Genomic DNA, 17,664 nt, shown 5'->3' with positions numbered 1-17,664 from the left:
CTTTCTTGCAGTCACCATCAGATACAATGCCGCTCTCTATCTGAAACTATTTTCTATTGTCCCCCACATGAAATCTTAGTCCCCTTTTAATGTTCAGCTGTGTGATTGCCTTCATTGGAAAGTCTCCTGTACCTAATTCAAGCAGACTTCATCGTTTTCTCATTGACGCCATGACTGCATTTTCTACATAAATCTAGCCCAAGTTATTATACTAGTCTGAAGCCAAAGACACGTCTTACTATCTAATAAAAGTGACAGAGACTCCTATACCCACCTACACACTTATGTACAAAGGTTTGTGAACTAATTGGGAGCTCCATACTCAAGGGCTGCAGATCATAAATATGTAACATCCAACGGATCTCATACTCTTCTGCAATTGAGGATTTGCCTGTTAATTTTGTAATTTGCTCGAAAGCTCCTTATCTGTAGATGTATTTTAGATATTTTAATCCTTTTAGATGTCATGAAGAATTACCCTGTCCTCAAAGAGCTGGCTTTCTTGCCTAAAATCAATGACCTCATTGCAGATTCTTAGAAGTGTATTGCTCAAACATCTTTGATGATATTAGAAGTTTTAGTAACTTCAAAAAGACTTCTTGAATTCTCAAACTAGGCCTTTTCTTTAGACTGCATTTACAATTAGTACGTATACTTAGAAGCTAACATTTGTCAAATTTTATTATAGGCCAATTACTCTTATAAGGGCTTTACATATATTCATCAACTCAATCATCAAGAAAATAATACTAAGTAGCCATTGCTATCAATTTGTTTTTAAAAAGATAAAACATGGTTAACAAAAGACAGAGTTAAGACTTGAAGTTGGAAGCTATGACTAAAGACTGTACTCTTGAATATATTGTATTTGTCTCATCCTATTATATTATTTATACAGAAATCAAATCTTTTTTTCAGAAATAACAATAATAAAAAATTAAACTACCAAACTGAAACAAAACCAATCAACCCAATCCTTAAAATCCAACATGAAGTATTATGTGTTTACTGGAGTACAAACTGATCTGGAAAGATAAACATTTTATATCAAAAGTTATTTTTCTAGAAGCTACTTTGTTTTCAGATTTAAAAATAGTACTAAAACAAGTCTCTGTGTATTCAACTATACATTAACAGATTGATAATTAAAATTTTTATTGTGTGACTAGAGTTACAGTCATATAATAATTCTGACAATGTTTGCTCTAAACCATCTGTTGTTGAGAAAAAAATCATTTCAAGTATAATTTATGTAATTTGTAGACACATACTTTCATAACACATCATACTTAATGACGACAGGTATTCATATGTCAAAACAAAAAGGTGAATTGGGGGCACTTAGCTGGCTCAGCTGTTAGATCATCTTACTCTTGACCTACTCTTGATCCCGAGGTTGTGAGTTCAAGCTCCACTTCGGGTGCAGAGAGTAGGTAAAGAAAAAAGAAAAGGTGTATTGTTTATTTTCCATTGTTGATTTATTTGTTCTGTGGGTAAGTCTGGTCAGCAGTGTAGGACTCCTGGAGTACTTACTGTACCAAGAGTTATTAGCTGGCAATGGACCCTTTATGTATGCAATTCAATCATTTTTAGAAAACTGTAAGTTACTTGTCACCGATGAGAACTTTCAATAGCTTTTTCTTGCCATAAGTGGTATAGCAAATTAAATATTTATATGTACACCACTTTAGCATGTTTGAAAATCCCATTTTCTGATCACAAAAAGTAATTTTAGAAAATAGAGAAAAAGGAACTATCACTCTGATAATTCCTACTCTCAGAATATTATTGCAAACATTTTGGTGCATTCTGTTTATGTATGTACACTCATACACACACACGCACACACACACACGCACACACACTCACCCACTCACTCACTCACAAAACTTAAAAGGTTTTGAAGGCTATAGTTTTGCTTATTAGCTTAAGAACATAGTCATTATCTTAATAATTATTTCATTAACTACTTTACCAATCATTTAAAATATAATTACCATCTATATAATATTGTATTGTATGATGATACTGAAATTAATTTAAGCATACTCTAAATATTAGGAGTTGTTTTTGCTATTTTCCTATAAGGATATAAGTGCTATCTCAGACATATAATAGGATGAGATTTCCACCTTATATAGACATGAGCCATTTTACATAAGATATCTAAAAGATATCTAATCTAAAAGATTTTACGTAAAATCTCCCTTATTGGAGAAAAAAACTACATAATTTTCTCAACCGGATTTTTGCCTATTTTTCTAGCAGTAGGGAGATATTTTTTATATAATACCAAGAGCAGCAATGTAAAATCCAGAATCTCAAATGAAGAGAAAGTCTTCTTTGGCCTCTGAAAATGAAATTGCATAGAATTTCCCATTGCATTTATAACCCTTTCTAGGGATTTGTTGAATTTAATGTACTTCTGCTTCTGAGGTCTAGCTTATACACTTTAAATGAGTCTATAACTTATTCACTCTTATTTTAAATCTGCCAAGCACACTTTTAAAGCTTATGCATATGCTGTCCAACTTTCATCCACATTCACAGATTGTTACACTAGTATTTCTGCTACCAGATCAAGGGCACATAGACAAGATCCCTGCCTTTGAGGGTCTTTTATCTTAGTTGTTGTAATATATGGTGCTGGCAAGAAGACAAAGAAAAATATCTATGAGACCAAGCAGAATAGAATAGAGATGAGTTTTACAACTGAAGTATAGAAAATATGTTATGGGAAAATATGTTATTGGGGAAAAAACATGGGAAGTAAGAGGAAGAAAACTTGTATTTATCTTTGGTAATCAAATATTTTATAAAGATTTGATAAAGTAGTCATGAGAAAAATTTACTCTTCAACAGAATATTTCTACCAAAATAAGCTAAAACATGGAGTTCTTGTGTTTAAGTAACTTTCTTGACTTTGAGAATAATTGCGGAAGTGTATCATGAAAACATGAAGCACTCTGTTGTTACTAACATTTAGTATTTGGGTCAAGTTTCATCATAAACCAGGTGATGGACTAAGAATAGCACAGATAGGGGGACAAATGTAGAGTTGGTATTTGATGCTTCAAGGTGCCATTCATCAAATAAATCACAGTCCTACATCTATTTTTCTTAAAACCTGGACCAACAGATACATCCAGCTGGAAGAAACCTTTCAGAGCACCACAGAAGTCGAGCGTTGGTGAACAGCCATCAGGAATTAACTCTACCTAGGTCTCCTCTTCTTTCCAAAGCAAAGCTCCCTAACAGATCCCACAATTTTATGGCACTTGCCTCTAATTGTGTCTCTTGGTAATAAACAGCGTTCGTACTTCAGTAGCCTGTGAAAATTAAAGAAGTTTCCCGAAATATGGATACAAATGCCCAGAAAAGGTATACTGTGTCAGATTTTATTCCCAAAGTTTGATCACCATATATTTTCATGGATTCATTTTTTCCTTTACCTCATTAGGACTACAGAATCACTTGAGAGGCTTTATAAAAATAGTTAGGCTTTACCCACCCCCTCCAAAGCTGAGTATTTAAAGCTATATATTCTTGTTTCTACTCTTAGGTGTTGTGGAAGATGATTGAATTTTATACTTCACATTTGAATTACTCCCATCACATCCTCAGATAACCTGGTGTAACAAGCCTAAAATGTATAGTACAAACAGTAAATGATGTGGATATATTTTTGACAGGTTTTAAACCCAGCATCTGAAGATGTCCACTCATGAAACTACATATACCTAAAGCATAGCCCTGAAACATACGTATTGAAAAGTTAGCTAATGGGATTTATATATATTACATATATTACTGAAATCCATTTTGTTCACCATGTAGCATATCATAATTTTAAATCAACTAAACTACCTTAAATATTCACACAATTACAGAATATTTTGTGACAGAAGATATAAGTAAGTTGCAATCCTTGCTTATCCATTACTTAGCTTTTTAAAATTTTTTAACGTTTTATTTATTTTTGAGAGAGAGAGAGAGACAGAGACAGCCAGACAGAGTGTGAGTGGGGGAGGGGCAGAAAGAGACACAAATCCAAAGAAGGCTCTAGGCTCTCAGCTGTTAGCATGGAGCCTGATACGGGGCTAGAACTCACAGACTGTGAGATCATGACCTGAGCCAAAGTCAGATGCTCTACTAACTGAGCCACCAAGGCACACCCCCCCATTACTTAGCTTTTTAATATTTTGTTGCCATTATAATGTTTATGGTATTTGCAATTCTCCTTTTAAGTGAAATTGCCCCATTAAATGCATAAACAAATCAGGGTATTTTAAGTTGATTTGCCAAATATCTATTCAAACACTATAACAATTTACACTAAAAATGATATCCTAGTTTGTGTTATTCCTCACATGAGTTATAGATGAGTTTTTTAAATAAGCTGAGCTATTATTAATATTATCTTTGAGAATTAATTAACTTAAAATCATTGTTTTGGTGAGTTTACAATTTCTTTTTTTTTTTAATGTTTTATTTATTTCTAGGAGAGAGAGAGAGAGAGAGACAGCGCGAGCAGGGGAGGGTCAGAGAGAGAGGGAGTCACAGACTGAAACAGGCTCCAGGCTCTGAGCTGGCAGTCAGCACAGAGCCCGACGCGGGGCTCGAACCCACGAACCGCGAGATCATGACCTAAGCGAAAGTCAGACGCTTAACCGACTAAGCCACCCAGGCGCCCCTAGTTTACAATTTCTTAAGAAGATTGGTTATTTTTCATAGGACAGATAAGTATTTTGGTGGATTTGCATTTGTGTCCATTGACTATTTTTATGATTATGTTTATTTTTCCTCATTGATCTGTAATACATTCAGATGTAATCTATATGGTAATCCACTGTCATATATGTTCAATTATTTTTCCATCTGTTCTCCCACAGCTTTGCATATGTGCATATTGAAAATATAAACGTTCAGGAAAATCATTTGCTCTTTGAGTCTGTCTCAGTAACTTTGCTTTGTAGAGAAGTGATGCCTTACAGGGACTTAACATGGTATTAACTGTATTCTCTCCTTCGTTAGCATTTGTTTAGAAAAACATGTCATATTTCCATATCAGAGCCCGCGATTTCTTCTGGAGTCATCGCTGTGAAGAACATAGCCACACGTTCTCTGTATTCATAGTCTGAGTGTTGTTGGCCTTTCATTTTCAGGGCACCATTCTTGTATCTACTGAATAGGAAAATAAGGTGAAGGTGGGGATTTCACAGGTTCTTTAACGTTCTCACAACCGTAAACATGCATCTGTAATGCCGCCCCTGAATCACATCGCAGCGTTTGGCCCTACGTTATGGGGACTTTAATATGCATGTTACAAACACACAAACACTATGGCTCTCCAAAGGGTACTTTCACTTTGAAACTGACGACACTCTGCCTTTTAGTTTATAGGTGTCTCCAAGCCTTAAAGCTAATAATGCAGGTGCTCTCAGCTGGGTCTGCAGATGTCGAGAATGAGCACAAGCACACAGCAGGACACTTGCTTTCTCTTCTTCCTCTGAGCATCTGTGACACAGAAGCAGCTGTTCTCAAGAGAGAATCAAAGAGGTCATCAGGATCCGCGCAGAAGTAGATTTAAAACCACTGATGCCAGAATTCCATGAATAAAACACTGTGTTGGAAGGGGGTACGGGTTGCTGCAATTTTAGTGTGGGAGTCACTCTTCTTAATGGAACTGACTCACACTGAAAAAGATGTTCTTGGATATGCCAGGTGCTGAACAGAACAATACATTGACTCAATTTACTGTGTCCTTATGTGACCTCTGCTTTCTTCTGTCCTATTAACTATAACCTTGTCTCCCTCCCTCCCTCCCTCCTTCCTTCCTTCCTTCCTTCCTTCCTCCTTTCCATTTAATAATAAAAAAATCTTAAGTGTACTTAATGTTAGCTCTTGCTTTTGAAGATATAGACATTTTAATTAGGTTGAAGTTTAGGTATCAGTCACATTTTAAAATGAATTATTTATATAATTTATCTAGGATAGTTTTTGGAAATCACTCAGTAGGTATTTAATGTGAAATGTATCATCTCTTCATGTCATTCTATAATTTGCTGGATTGATTTTTATAATGTCTACATTAAGATATTATGTTTTCACGAAAATACCTCCAATTAAGGCATAAAGTCTTAGAGGCTAAGAAGTAAGTGTGTTCAGAGCTTTCCAAGCCCGAGCAGTAGAGGGATCCCTGGATCAGCAGAATGGGATATGACTAGTGGTGCCACATCTGCTCCTAAATGTCACATAATTAAACCTTAGGATCTCAGGAAACAAAACAGTAGGACTGACCTGAATGTGTTTTAACATTTCTAAAATGGAGGTATCTGTTTTAGAAAAAGGGAGGGCTGTTGCCAAATCAGGTTATCAGTGCCAGCAGGTTATTTCATCAGCTTCCAATGAAGATTATGAAAGTAATACAGAAAGGTCCAAGTAGATGACTCCACTAGCAATTTTCTATAAGCAAAAATGTTGAAATAGGTAAAACTTGATATCATGATTCCATCATTTTTCTTCCATTATCATTTTTCTCAAATGCATACAATTCCCTACATCTGGACAACCTCTCTCTAGGAAAACACACGTGGACATACCCCCCTGTAGTCTGATATAGGTTTGCCTGATCTGTTCCTTTTAATCAAATTTTGCCTTTTTTGTCATTTTAAACTTTGTTCTTTTCTTTTTTAATTTGACAAGTACATTAAGTTTCTACCCTCGAGTCATAACTCATGACAAATTTTAAACAGTGTTCAAATAAAGCATTGGTAAAGTGCCCAGTCTATGGTAGGTCGGTGCAAATGTCTAGAAACAGTGGGCCCTTTCTGTTCTCCATCATCTCAAACTGGCAACCTCATATCCTTTAAGGATATAATCTTGGTTTATCCTAGAAAGTAGGTAGGGACAAGACTCAAAAGGCAAAGTCATTTTAACTAAACCCATATCCAGTCTGGTCCCAACCTTTCTGAAGCCATGCAGAAAGAGAAGCAGATGGTTTAACAATCACATACTATATCACAATTACACAACATCACCACAAACTATATCTCCAATGTGTCCTACCACTTACTCCAGAGCAGACATTACCATATTCTCATCGGGACAGTTGGCTTCCAGAGGAACTGTGGGCATCCTCCTTCATCTGCTCTTTTCCTTCATGGGGCCTTTCCCCATGTGCACTTGGGTGTTCCATGGACTTCTCACAAAAGTGACTTGGGGTTGCAGCCATTGCTCTCCAGTCTTGGACCCACTTCACACCTGACCTGGACAACAAATCTGGGTTTGCTGCGGTGATGTGTTGGCATACTTGGATGGTAAGCCCTGACTATGGAGGAAAGAGTAAAGGCACACATTTGTTCAGCTCCTTCTGTAAAGCCAGCATCACTTTGAAAAATGAGTTTCCATGCTGTGAGCCTAATTTACTATGGGTCTACCCCAGAGTTTGGAAATAAATCCCCACTTAATTATAGGGCTTTGTCATACATTTATATATGGTTCTGTCTCCCATCAACCTCATTGCATCAAGAATAAAATGCTGATGAATATGACCTTTTTTTTAAAAAGGCTTTGGCTATAGTTTAGTGTTTTTAAAGCATATTTGGAAATAGCCCCAAGACACATTAAGAAAATAAATAAAACTAGTCATTAACCCTCCACCAAAATCCCAGGGTTTTATTATCAATAATTTTAAAAAAGACAAAGAAATAAGTGCTCATGTACAGATGCACTAGGTAAAAATCCAGAAACCAGTAAGTTGAACATTGAAATAACTTTATATTTTAAAAGTTTATGAGAAATGAAACTTGTAGTACTTGATTTTCTCGAGACCACAGAGAAGAGAACAGAGGCTCCACAAGCCCGGAGCAGGGATGGATTTCTTTGTCCCTCCGGGTCTGATGTGGGAGGAGGGGGTGTCTTTACAACTTGATGATAACAGTTATTGTAAAAGTATATGGCACACTCTTTGTTCTCCTTATTTTTAAGCATAAATTGTACCATGAACTTAAATCATTTTGCCACATGATTCCTGTAAGTATGAGGCAAACATGGTGACTTAACTGTACCTGGAAATTCAGTTTGTACTTGAGAAATATTGCAAGAAAAAATTTGAAAGATGAGATATCCTGTGTAGGGCTCCAAGCCAATAAATTGTATATTACCTGGTATGGTTTCGTTGCTTTTCAGAGGAAAGAAGACTCTATTCACCTATTTTTCACCTTGATTTTATCTCCGGACTTTGACAAGATCCAAAATTGAAGTCAAAAAGGAGGGATGTGGATAAGCACCAGTTTCTAGCTCTTATCAGGGAAATCAGAATAGAAACAAACCTAAAAAAATGAAGATCATGGGGCAAATTTGAGGGCCATGTTCTGACTGGTTTATCCATCCAAACTCTTCTCTAAAGGGATGAGCTCCAAAAATACTTAATTTGTGAGTAATGGTAGAAAGTGGTTAAGTCTTTCCTAGACTCAAAAACAAGAAGGGACCCTATTAAACTTAATCAGGACTGGGATAACAACAATCATGTGTGTGTGTGTATATATATATATATATATNCTGAAGCACACTGCAGGGAAAATTAAAGGAAAGCATATGAAGCTTTAAAAGTATTTATAAAACTTTTAACTACTTATTTGCATCATCACTTCATGTGCAATGAATAACATTTTTATTCTCCAGACTTACTTTCTTAGTAAGGCACCTCCTCTCTCTTCTCATGCCATCTGCTAGAATAGGCTTTGGGGAAAGGGAGAGAAGTGTCGGTCCTGTAGTGCACACATGAAACCATGGAATAGACGAGAAGAGAGAAAGGAAGTAGACGCAGACAGAGGGAGAAAAAGCAAGGAAGACCTATCAGAGGAGAGCTTCCTCTTGGGGCTGGCTCATCTCGGAAGAGAAATACAAATTCAGAGAGGCGTTAAGATGGCATCCCATTTGAGACTCTTGGGAGATGTAGGTTGGCACTTAGTCTCATGTTCCTGTAATGACTTGGAGGAAAAGTATTAGGCAGAGACTCCAAGCAGTAATCATGAGCTACTCTTGTATTTGGCGTGGGAAGAAAAGAAACAAAGGTTCCTATGGGTTGCACCAAAGCGAGATAAAGACTTGGCTTGGGAGAGGTCCAGAGGGGTATCAGTCATAGGAACAAAGTGACCTTGACAAGACATGAAGGGTAGCCATTAGAGCCAAAGATGGAAGGAAGTCATCTCCAGAATTCAGCCCCCAAGAAAGCAGCTGTGGGGGCAGATGCAGGAAGGGGCAACGCTATGTCTCTGGAACAGAATACACTGCACTCCCTCAGGGACCTTCATTTGGCAATAGGTTTGATTTCTTGGCAAAACGCGGAACAAATTAAAAACAACCAACAGAAACTCTTTGTTTAACCCAAATAATTTATCCCTATGTGATGAGTTGCTAGACAAATATTAAAATCATGGGGTCGGAGAAGATGCTTTAACAAACAGAAAGACGGTTACCAGATTTAATTCATAGCTAGATATACATGCAAATGAAGACAAGGGGAAGAAACACCCCAAAATATTTATGAAGCTTACTGCTGGGGGCCAGGTTCGATATTTCCCCTTGGGGGGGCTTCTGGGTTTTTTTTTTTTTCGTGTTTTCTTCAGGAAGCATTCATATTAATAAGACTAAATTGCATTGTGGCAAGAATCAGCCGTCGGGGCTCCTGGGTGGCTCAGTCGGTTTAGCGTCCAACTTTGGTTCAGGTCATGATCTCACAGTTCATGGGTTTGATCCCCGTGTCGGGCTCTGTGCTGATAGCTCAGAGCCTTGAGCCTGCTTCTGATTCTGTGTCTCCCTCTCTCCCTGACCCTCCCCTGCTCATGCTGTCTCTCTCTCTCAGAAATAGATAAATTAAAAAAAAAAAAAAGGAAACAGTTGTGAATCTAAGTGGCTGAGCACAAGCACAGTGTGCTCTCTTCATGCTACCCTTGCAGAAAGAGTCCACATCACATCTCTGCTGTCATCACATCACTTGCTGTCATGACTCCTCAGACAGGAAGGCTGAGACGTGGCCACCTCATTAACCTGGGCCAAATCCATAGCTCGCTACAGCCAGCGGTTTCACTGTGAATGGGTGGAGAGCACTGACCAGCACAAATCACTACCTCAGCATCTATTTCTTGGTCAACAAAAATAACATTTTTAAAAATTTTTAAAAAGTAGATTTGTAGGAAAAATCTCCCCAACAGTTTTCTATAATGCCATAAAATGTTGAGAATACCATAAACTTTAAATTTTTAATGTTTATTTTTGAGAGACAGAGAGAGAGCAGGGGAGGGGCAGAGAGAGAGGGAGACACAGCCACCCAGGTGCCCCAGAAAACCATAAAATTGGAATAAAACATTAAACCATGTGGAAAATGCTATAAGTAAAAATAGGAAATCAAAATTAGAATTTGGAATATTTTACAACATTACTCAGGTTTCTTTTCCTCCTATTCCATAAGTTATATTCCATTTCATTCTTCCATTATTGTTTTCATTGTAATTATTCAGGTTTTATCTCTGCAAATACATTCTTAATTTGAATCTCTGTTCTTGGGACTCAATACCTGTATGCCATTTTTTTTCTCTCTCTCATCATTTTAAGTCGTTTTAACTTTCCTCTGCTTTCCTGGAAAAACCTTCAAAAATTTCATCTATTCCAGTTTATTATTTTGTCCCTCAAATCTCTGTATACATATATTACCCCCAGTGAGGATTCTTATCTTGCTCTTTGATGCTTCTCCTTCTGCGTAACCAAGAACCTGCACTTTCTGTCTTTGCCTCTCACCTGATTTCCATGCACCAAACTATACTTTCTTTTCATCTTGGGTTTTTTTTTTTTTTTTAAATCTCATTCCAAAAGGCTACACCTTCTTCTAATCTGTTAAGGGAATCAAATAGTTTACCGAAATTATTTTAGGATGCCTGGGATCAAATTATTGCTGGATGAACTTTACTCTTCAATACTGAGAAAAATCATTCCCTTCCCCTATTCTTTAGTAATTCGTTTCATGCATCTCCAGGTTATTTTTTTATATCATTACGTGTACAGGGAATAGATATCCAATCAGACACTGGGTTTCCCGGTCACCGTGTGGATTTCCGTCAGCCCTGTTCATCTCCACCAATACTGTGGGCAGAATTCCTTTCAGGCGAAAAGCTGGCTTAAGCACATGACTTCATCCATTGACGGAGTCTGGCAGGTATCACTGTAGCTACTTCCATCCCACACACAGGAGCAGGTCGTTCCTCCATGGTGACGATGAACCGCAACAATATACCATTTGGAGCCTGCGTGGGATCAGGCGATCAGCTCGTTTCTCTCACCAGCTCCTAGTGCAAGATTTCTTTCTGGTAAGCACCCCTCCCTGCCCCTCTGCCTTCATGTATTATGCAGTGACACACCTCTCCGTAACTGAGCTCTCTGCTTCCTACGATGGTTCTGAAAAGAGGGCTTAGGGGCGCCTGGGGGGCTCAGTCGGTTGAGCATCCGACTTCAGCTTAGGTCATGATCTCACGGTAAGTGGGTTCGAGCCCCGCGTCGGGCTCTGTGCTGACAGCTCAGACCTGGAGCTGCTTCAGATTCTGTGTCTCCCTCTCTCTTTGCCCCTCCCTCGCTTGCTCTCTGGCTCTGTCTCTCAAAATAAAATAAAGACATAAAAAATTCTTTTTTAATGAAAAGAGGGCTTAGGTGGTCTCTAAAATACTCAAAATAGGGTATCCATGTCATAGAGAGGTTTGTGGGCTAACTTGAATCATATCCCTTACAAAGAAGGAAATAGTGCCATCTTAACTTCTCTTTGTTAGCTCTTTGTTGGCTCTTCTCTGATAATATTTTAAAGGATATTTGTTCTTTTACTGCCTGAATTAAATAGCTAAGCTTTTTCTCAGTTTTGTATAAAATGATTTAGCTTCATCCTATCAACCCTAACGTTAATCTAAGATATGTGCTACAATTTTTTGAACCGTTTTAAGGGCACTAAATTTGCATTAATAAAAATGTATAAAAGAAATGCCTATTTTTAAATTAGGCTCTAAAATTGACATTCTGTTTTGCTGGTGATGAATTATGAGATGTGACATCTTAGTGGTTCTTTACAGATATAGATATAGACATAGATGTATCTTCCATCCGATTTATCTTCATTTCTTTCTATTACTTTATTTATCAGGGACAAAATATAGCCATCTCAGAATAAGTTTGGCACAAAATGTTTTATTTGTTTAGTGATAATTATATTAGTTATATTATTTCAGGAATTTCTTTTTCCCTGTCTCTTTTCTCCCTTCTTTCCTTCCTTCCTTCCTTCCTTCCTTCCTTCCTTCTTTCCTTCCTTCCTTCCTTTCCTTCTTTCTTTCTCTCTTTCTTTCATCATTTTATCTTAATTCCAGTTAGTTAACATACAGTGTGATAGTAGTTCCAGGTGTATAATATAGTGATCCAACACTTCCGTACAACACCTGGTCCTCATCACAAGTGCCCTCCTTAGCACCCATCACCCATCAAGCCCATCCCTCCCAACAGTCCCCTCCCCCTGTCAACTCTGAGTTTGTTCTCTATCATTAAGAGTCTGTTTCTTGGCTTCTTTCTCTCTTTCTCTTCTTTTTTCTTTTGCTCATTTGCTTTGTTTCTTAAATTCACATATGAGTGAAATCATTGAGAATGATTTGATAGTAATCCAGCTGCATCAGTGGGCTGAAATGAGCCTAGTGTCCCCCTCCTCTGCCGCCAGCTTCCCCATCCCTCCAGGGTTTTTTTCTTACCGATGCTGAAAGAAAACCAAACCCTGGAAAGTGAGCAAAATAGTGAAATAAAGTGAGGAGAAAAAAAGTCGGCTATTATTTTAAAAAGAAGCTACAGGTAAGGCCCCTGGGTGGCTCAGCCAGTTAAGCATCTGGCTCTTGATTTCATCTTGGGTCATGATTTCATGGTTTGTGGGATCGAGCCCCACATCAGACTCTGCACTGAGAGTGTGGAGCCTGCTTGGGTTTCTCTTTCTCCCTCTCTCTCTGCCCCTCTCTTGCTCACGCTCTGTCTCTCAAATCTGAAGAAGAAGAAGAAGAAGAAGAAGAAGAAGAAGAAGAAGAAGAAGAAGAAGAAGCAGCAGCAGCAGCAGCAGCAGCAGCTACAGTTATGAATGAAATCCATATAATTAGAAGTCCATTTTCCAGAGATCTTATCCTATGTGAACCCTGAAACATCTTTTTCATTACCAATTCCATGTGCAGATGCTTTCATCGTTTCATAATTGTTTTAACTATTGCAAAGGTTTACCATAAGAATCAGCTGGAGGCTACATAAGCAGAACAGTGGCCCCAGTTAGGTCGCTAAAGCGACCTAGGCAGCACCGCCAGCATGGTCAGTGAGGACAGGACGCCACACCATGTATGCTCATCTGGGTCCTGCTTCCAGCACGGCTGCCGCTCTAGTCCCAGGAGGTGTTCAGTCTCCCTGTAATCCTGCCACCATTGTAAAGGAGAGAGGTCCAGGCTGTGTCTGTCCAGGGGTCACTAGCTCCAAAGCAAAGTCCAGGCAAGTGGTTCTGATGGCCAGGTAACCAGCGGAATGGAGGCTGGGAGAGTGAGGCTCCCACCAAGGGGAGGAACATGGTGTGAATCAGAGAAAAGATCAAACTTTCACTTGTAAAGAGAAGGATTCAGAATTATCTTTTGAGTTCAACAAGGATTGTTCATGCTTGTTTGTCTGGTAGCTAGAAATGGGATCACCTCTGCTGCACTACAAGAGGGGGGTGCTTGAATGGAGCCTCCTGTAGACTTCTTGCCCAGAGCCCAAGAGCTAGTAGCTCCCTCGTGGGCACTAAGGATTTTATGTGCAGCTGGTTTCAGTTGGGCAACTGGCTTTACTAGCAATTGATGCACATATTTCAGACTATCTGTCATCAAATATTCTACTTGTATAAGGTGACTATCACATCTATACTGCCAAAAAATGAGCTCAACAGAGTGTCAGTGGCTCTCTTTCAGAGTAAAGAGCATCCAGCTTCATCTTGTTCTAAACAGTTGTCTGTGGGGTGCCAGAGATAGGATATTAATGCCCTCATTGCCTTTCTGCCTGGAGGTCCCTGCTTGAGCCTATATTGCCAATGCATTCTTTGTATCCTGTAGCATAATAGACTGACATCCAGACATACATAACCACACTCTTATTCACAGAACATTTAACATAGACTTCCTCTCTTTTCCTATGTGTACCATGGGTTTTTTTTTTTTTTCAGAAAATCTAGACAAATCAGTGAAGTGATTAAAAATTAATATTAAGAAAAATATAAATAGTTCAACTCTGAGACAATTTGTTAATCTTGTTTTATAGGTTAAAATAAGACTATAATCTTAAACAAATATTTTAAAACACCACAACCATCTCAAACCATATGGTATTTAAATTTAAAAAAAAATTAAAAGTACAGAAAAGTTGCACTAAAAGTTCAACAAGCAGCAAACACTCTACCAAGAAATGCAGTAGTGAAACACCTCAATATTGTTGGAGTTAGGAAAAATGATGAGACTCTTACAGTCCAGATGGAATAACTCAGAATAATTGACAAGGAGGAGGAGATAGGAAAATGAAGAAAAAGCCTGTAGTGGTTGTGTGATCCACTCCTGCCCATTAAGAAAGAGGGGCCCAAGGGTCCACATTGGCATGCTGAGCTTCCTAGGGAAGATGCTGTCTCCCTCTCTGGAAAAAAGATGCAGACTTCTTGTTTCAACCCTTATCCCCGAAAGAGACTGGAGTCTCACTCTCATATTATATGAAAAGCTGGACAACCTGGAAATCAATGACCTATCATGAACTCATTAGAGAGCTAAGTTCTCAAAGCAAAACACCACTCCCAAATCCAGAGACACATAGTCATAATCTTCACACCTAGAGTAGAAGTTGCTGGAGGCATAGACGTGTAAAAACACCTACCGGTCATTTTAGATGAATTTCTGGAGGTCAGGGTGGACTACCATGAGATGGAGAAACTTCTAGAAATTGAAGTCTTTATCTTCTGGAATCTCATCAGGTTTTCACACTGAGTATTTGAGAAAGATACCTCATGCCTCTGGCAGGCAAAGAGGAAGAGTAAAAACTGTGAAATGTGCCCAGAGTCTTCTCCATAATGAAAGCCTACATCTCTGGAGAAAAGACATTGCCAAAACCATATGTCACATGGGGGAGAGGCATTCTTTCCACAGTCTCTGTCTCAGCTTTAAAAAAAAAAAAAAAAAAAGTCAACAAGGAAAAGAGCTTCAAGAACATAATTTGGGAGTATTGCAGCACTGAAAGTGAGGTAGGAGTGAGGTGCGGAAAGAAGGAAGCCATACCAATGGAGACACTCTTGTGGAGGTCAGAGACCCAGACCACAGGTTGTCAAAAACACCAAGATTTAATAAGAAAATCACAGAATGCTCCCACTCTCGCACATGATATCATTACATCACCAGGGTTCCATCAGAATGATGATTCATTCATGATAGCTAAAAAGGCTTCAAGACACTGACTCTGAGCAAGTCTAAAGTGCAAAGCTAAATGGAAATAAAAAACAAGGTCCATAGAGGAATTTGAAACCTCTAGAACCTATAGCTGTAATGTACTTTAAACCCAGTTCAACCCCCAACCAGAATATCATAAATCTTCCCACTAAAGGCATATTTACCTTAGTTCCTGTCACCTAATAAAATATGTCTGGCTTTCAACAGAAAGATAAAAATTCAAGATACCCCAAAATGCCAAGAAAAAGACACAATCAGAAGAGACAAAGCAATCATCAGACTCAGACTCGAATGTTGGAATTACTAACAGAAAACTTAAAATAACTAGAATTAGTAGGCTAAGGGCTCTAATAGAAAACATACACAATATGTAAAAGCATGCATTATAAAACCAAAGAGATGGAAACTAAGGAAAAATAAAAAAGAAATTTTAGGTATAAAAAATATTAAAACAAAATGCAAGATACTTTTGGTAGGCTCCTTAGTAGAATGGAGATGGCTGTAGAAAAAAAATCATTAATATTGACTATATTTTAAATAGGAACTTCTAAAACTGAGATGCAAAGAGAAGAAAGAGTAAGAATAATCCTCAAATGCCGACAATCCAAGACCCATTGGGCAACTTTATATGTTTTAAATGTTTCATCATATGTGTAATTGAAATACCAGAAGTAGACAGAACAGAGCAGAAGAAATGTTTGAAAATAATAATGTCCAGGTACATTTCAAAATTAATGACAAGCACCAAGTAGCAGGTTCAGGAAGTTCAGAGAACACCACACAGAATAAATATTAAAACACACACGCACATGCACGCACGTAGGTATATCTGATTTAAACTATAGAAAACTGAAGATAAAGAGAGATTCTTGAAAGAAGCTGGAATAAAATAAATAAATAAATAAATAAATCACCTTATATAGAGAGGAGAAAAAGATAAAAATTATAATAGACCTTTCCTCAGAAATCAAATAAGAGTGAAATATTTAAAATTTTGAAAGAAAAAAATCAGATGCATCAACATCTAATTCTGTGCCCAGTAAAATGATCCTTTAAAAGTGAAGGAGGAATAAAGATTTTCTCAGAATAAATAAATAAATAAATAAATAAATAAATAAATTGATGATTTGACTCAAACTCTTATTTGCAACCACTCGGCTCTGACCTTTATAAAATTAGCAGTTATCATGACTTACTATACATTCTACACATAAGCAGATTATTTGTCAGCTAGGCTTCTAGTTATCTAATATTCCTTTATTCAACTACTTACTGATCTACTTGCTCATTTAACATCTCTTCCATCTACCTCTTCCATCTTCCAACTATCTCTTCCATCTTCCTAGTTGCCAACTCTTACCTACTTCAGGGTATTATAGTTGGAAGAAAACTCAGGAAATAGGATACTGAAGAACATGTAAGATTTATTGAAGTGAAAGTATTCTACTTCTCCCAGGTCTTCATGGAGCATCATGATATAAACATGTATTGTTTCCTAAATAAAGTACAGCTACTATAACATGCTTAAATGTAACTAAGAGCTGAATAGATTGGGGCACTCAGTTAATCTCATACATCAATGTCTTTAACTGTATGTGACACACTGACTTACCAGCACACACTGGCTGAGAAGGCAGGTAAAATTGTCAGGAAAACCAGAGTCAGTATCATCATCATTGAGGAAATACTCACTTGCCATGGTGGTTAGCTCATAGCTTAATGAAAACAGATTTTACTACAAGATCAAGCGATCAAACATAATAATAAACATGAAAGAATTAAAATAAATAAAATAAAACCAAGAATGGCCAGAAGTTTAGAACATAACACCTGGAAGATTTGTTGGTGATGGACTTTTGTGCAAGGGTCCATTGCATTTGCCACTACATGGTTATTTCTTAGTTTCTTTCTTTCTGCATTGTTTCTGATATGAATCAATACCTATATATGATATGTGTTTCTCTTTTTTTCTTCTTTCTCTGGACTGTTTATAGACAAATGCCTCATTTCCTAGCTTCTATCCCAATTTGTGTGTTTATATTTTCAATGTCTTAATTATTTTACTCTGTTTTCCATTGCACTGTTTAAATCAGTTCCCCTATTTGACCCATTTAATTCATTTAAAAATATATTAGCATCAATACTTTTTTTTCAT

General features: G+C 37.5%; 1 long non-coding RNA gene across 1 annotated transcript; it reads right to left on the bottom strand.

The window, feature by feature from the left end:
- Positions 1–3,382: 3,382 nt before the first annotated feature.
- On the bottom strand, positions 3,383–15,214 carry LOC144245776 (uncharacterized). The gene is made up of 5 exons (XR_013339415.1): positions 14,944–15,214; positions 8,166–8,333; positions 7,093–7,330; positions 6,301–6,465; positions 3,383–5,534 (listed from the first exon to the last, which is right to left on the bottom strand). It is a non-coding gene; the product is annotated as an uncharacterized LOC144245776 (long non-coding RNA).
- Between the last annotated feature and the right edge of the window lie 2,450 nt (positions 15,215–17,664).

This window comes from Crocuta crocuta, unplaced genomic scaffold, assembly GCF_008692635.1.
Source record: "Crocuta crocuta isolate KB4526 unplaced genomic scaffold, BGI_CrCroc_1.0 scaffold108, whole genome shotgun sequence".
Lineage (NCBI taxonomy): Eukaryota > Metazoa > Chordata > Mammalia > Carnivora > Hyaenidae > Crocuta > Crocuta crocuta.
Note: the sequence above shows the minus strand (reverse complement) of the source record. Positions and strands in the feature narration are given on the sequence as shown.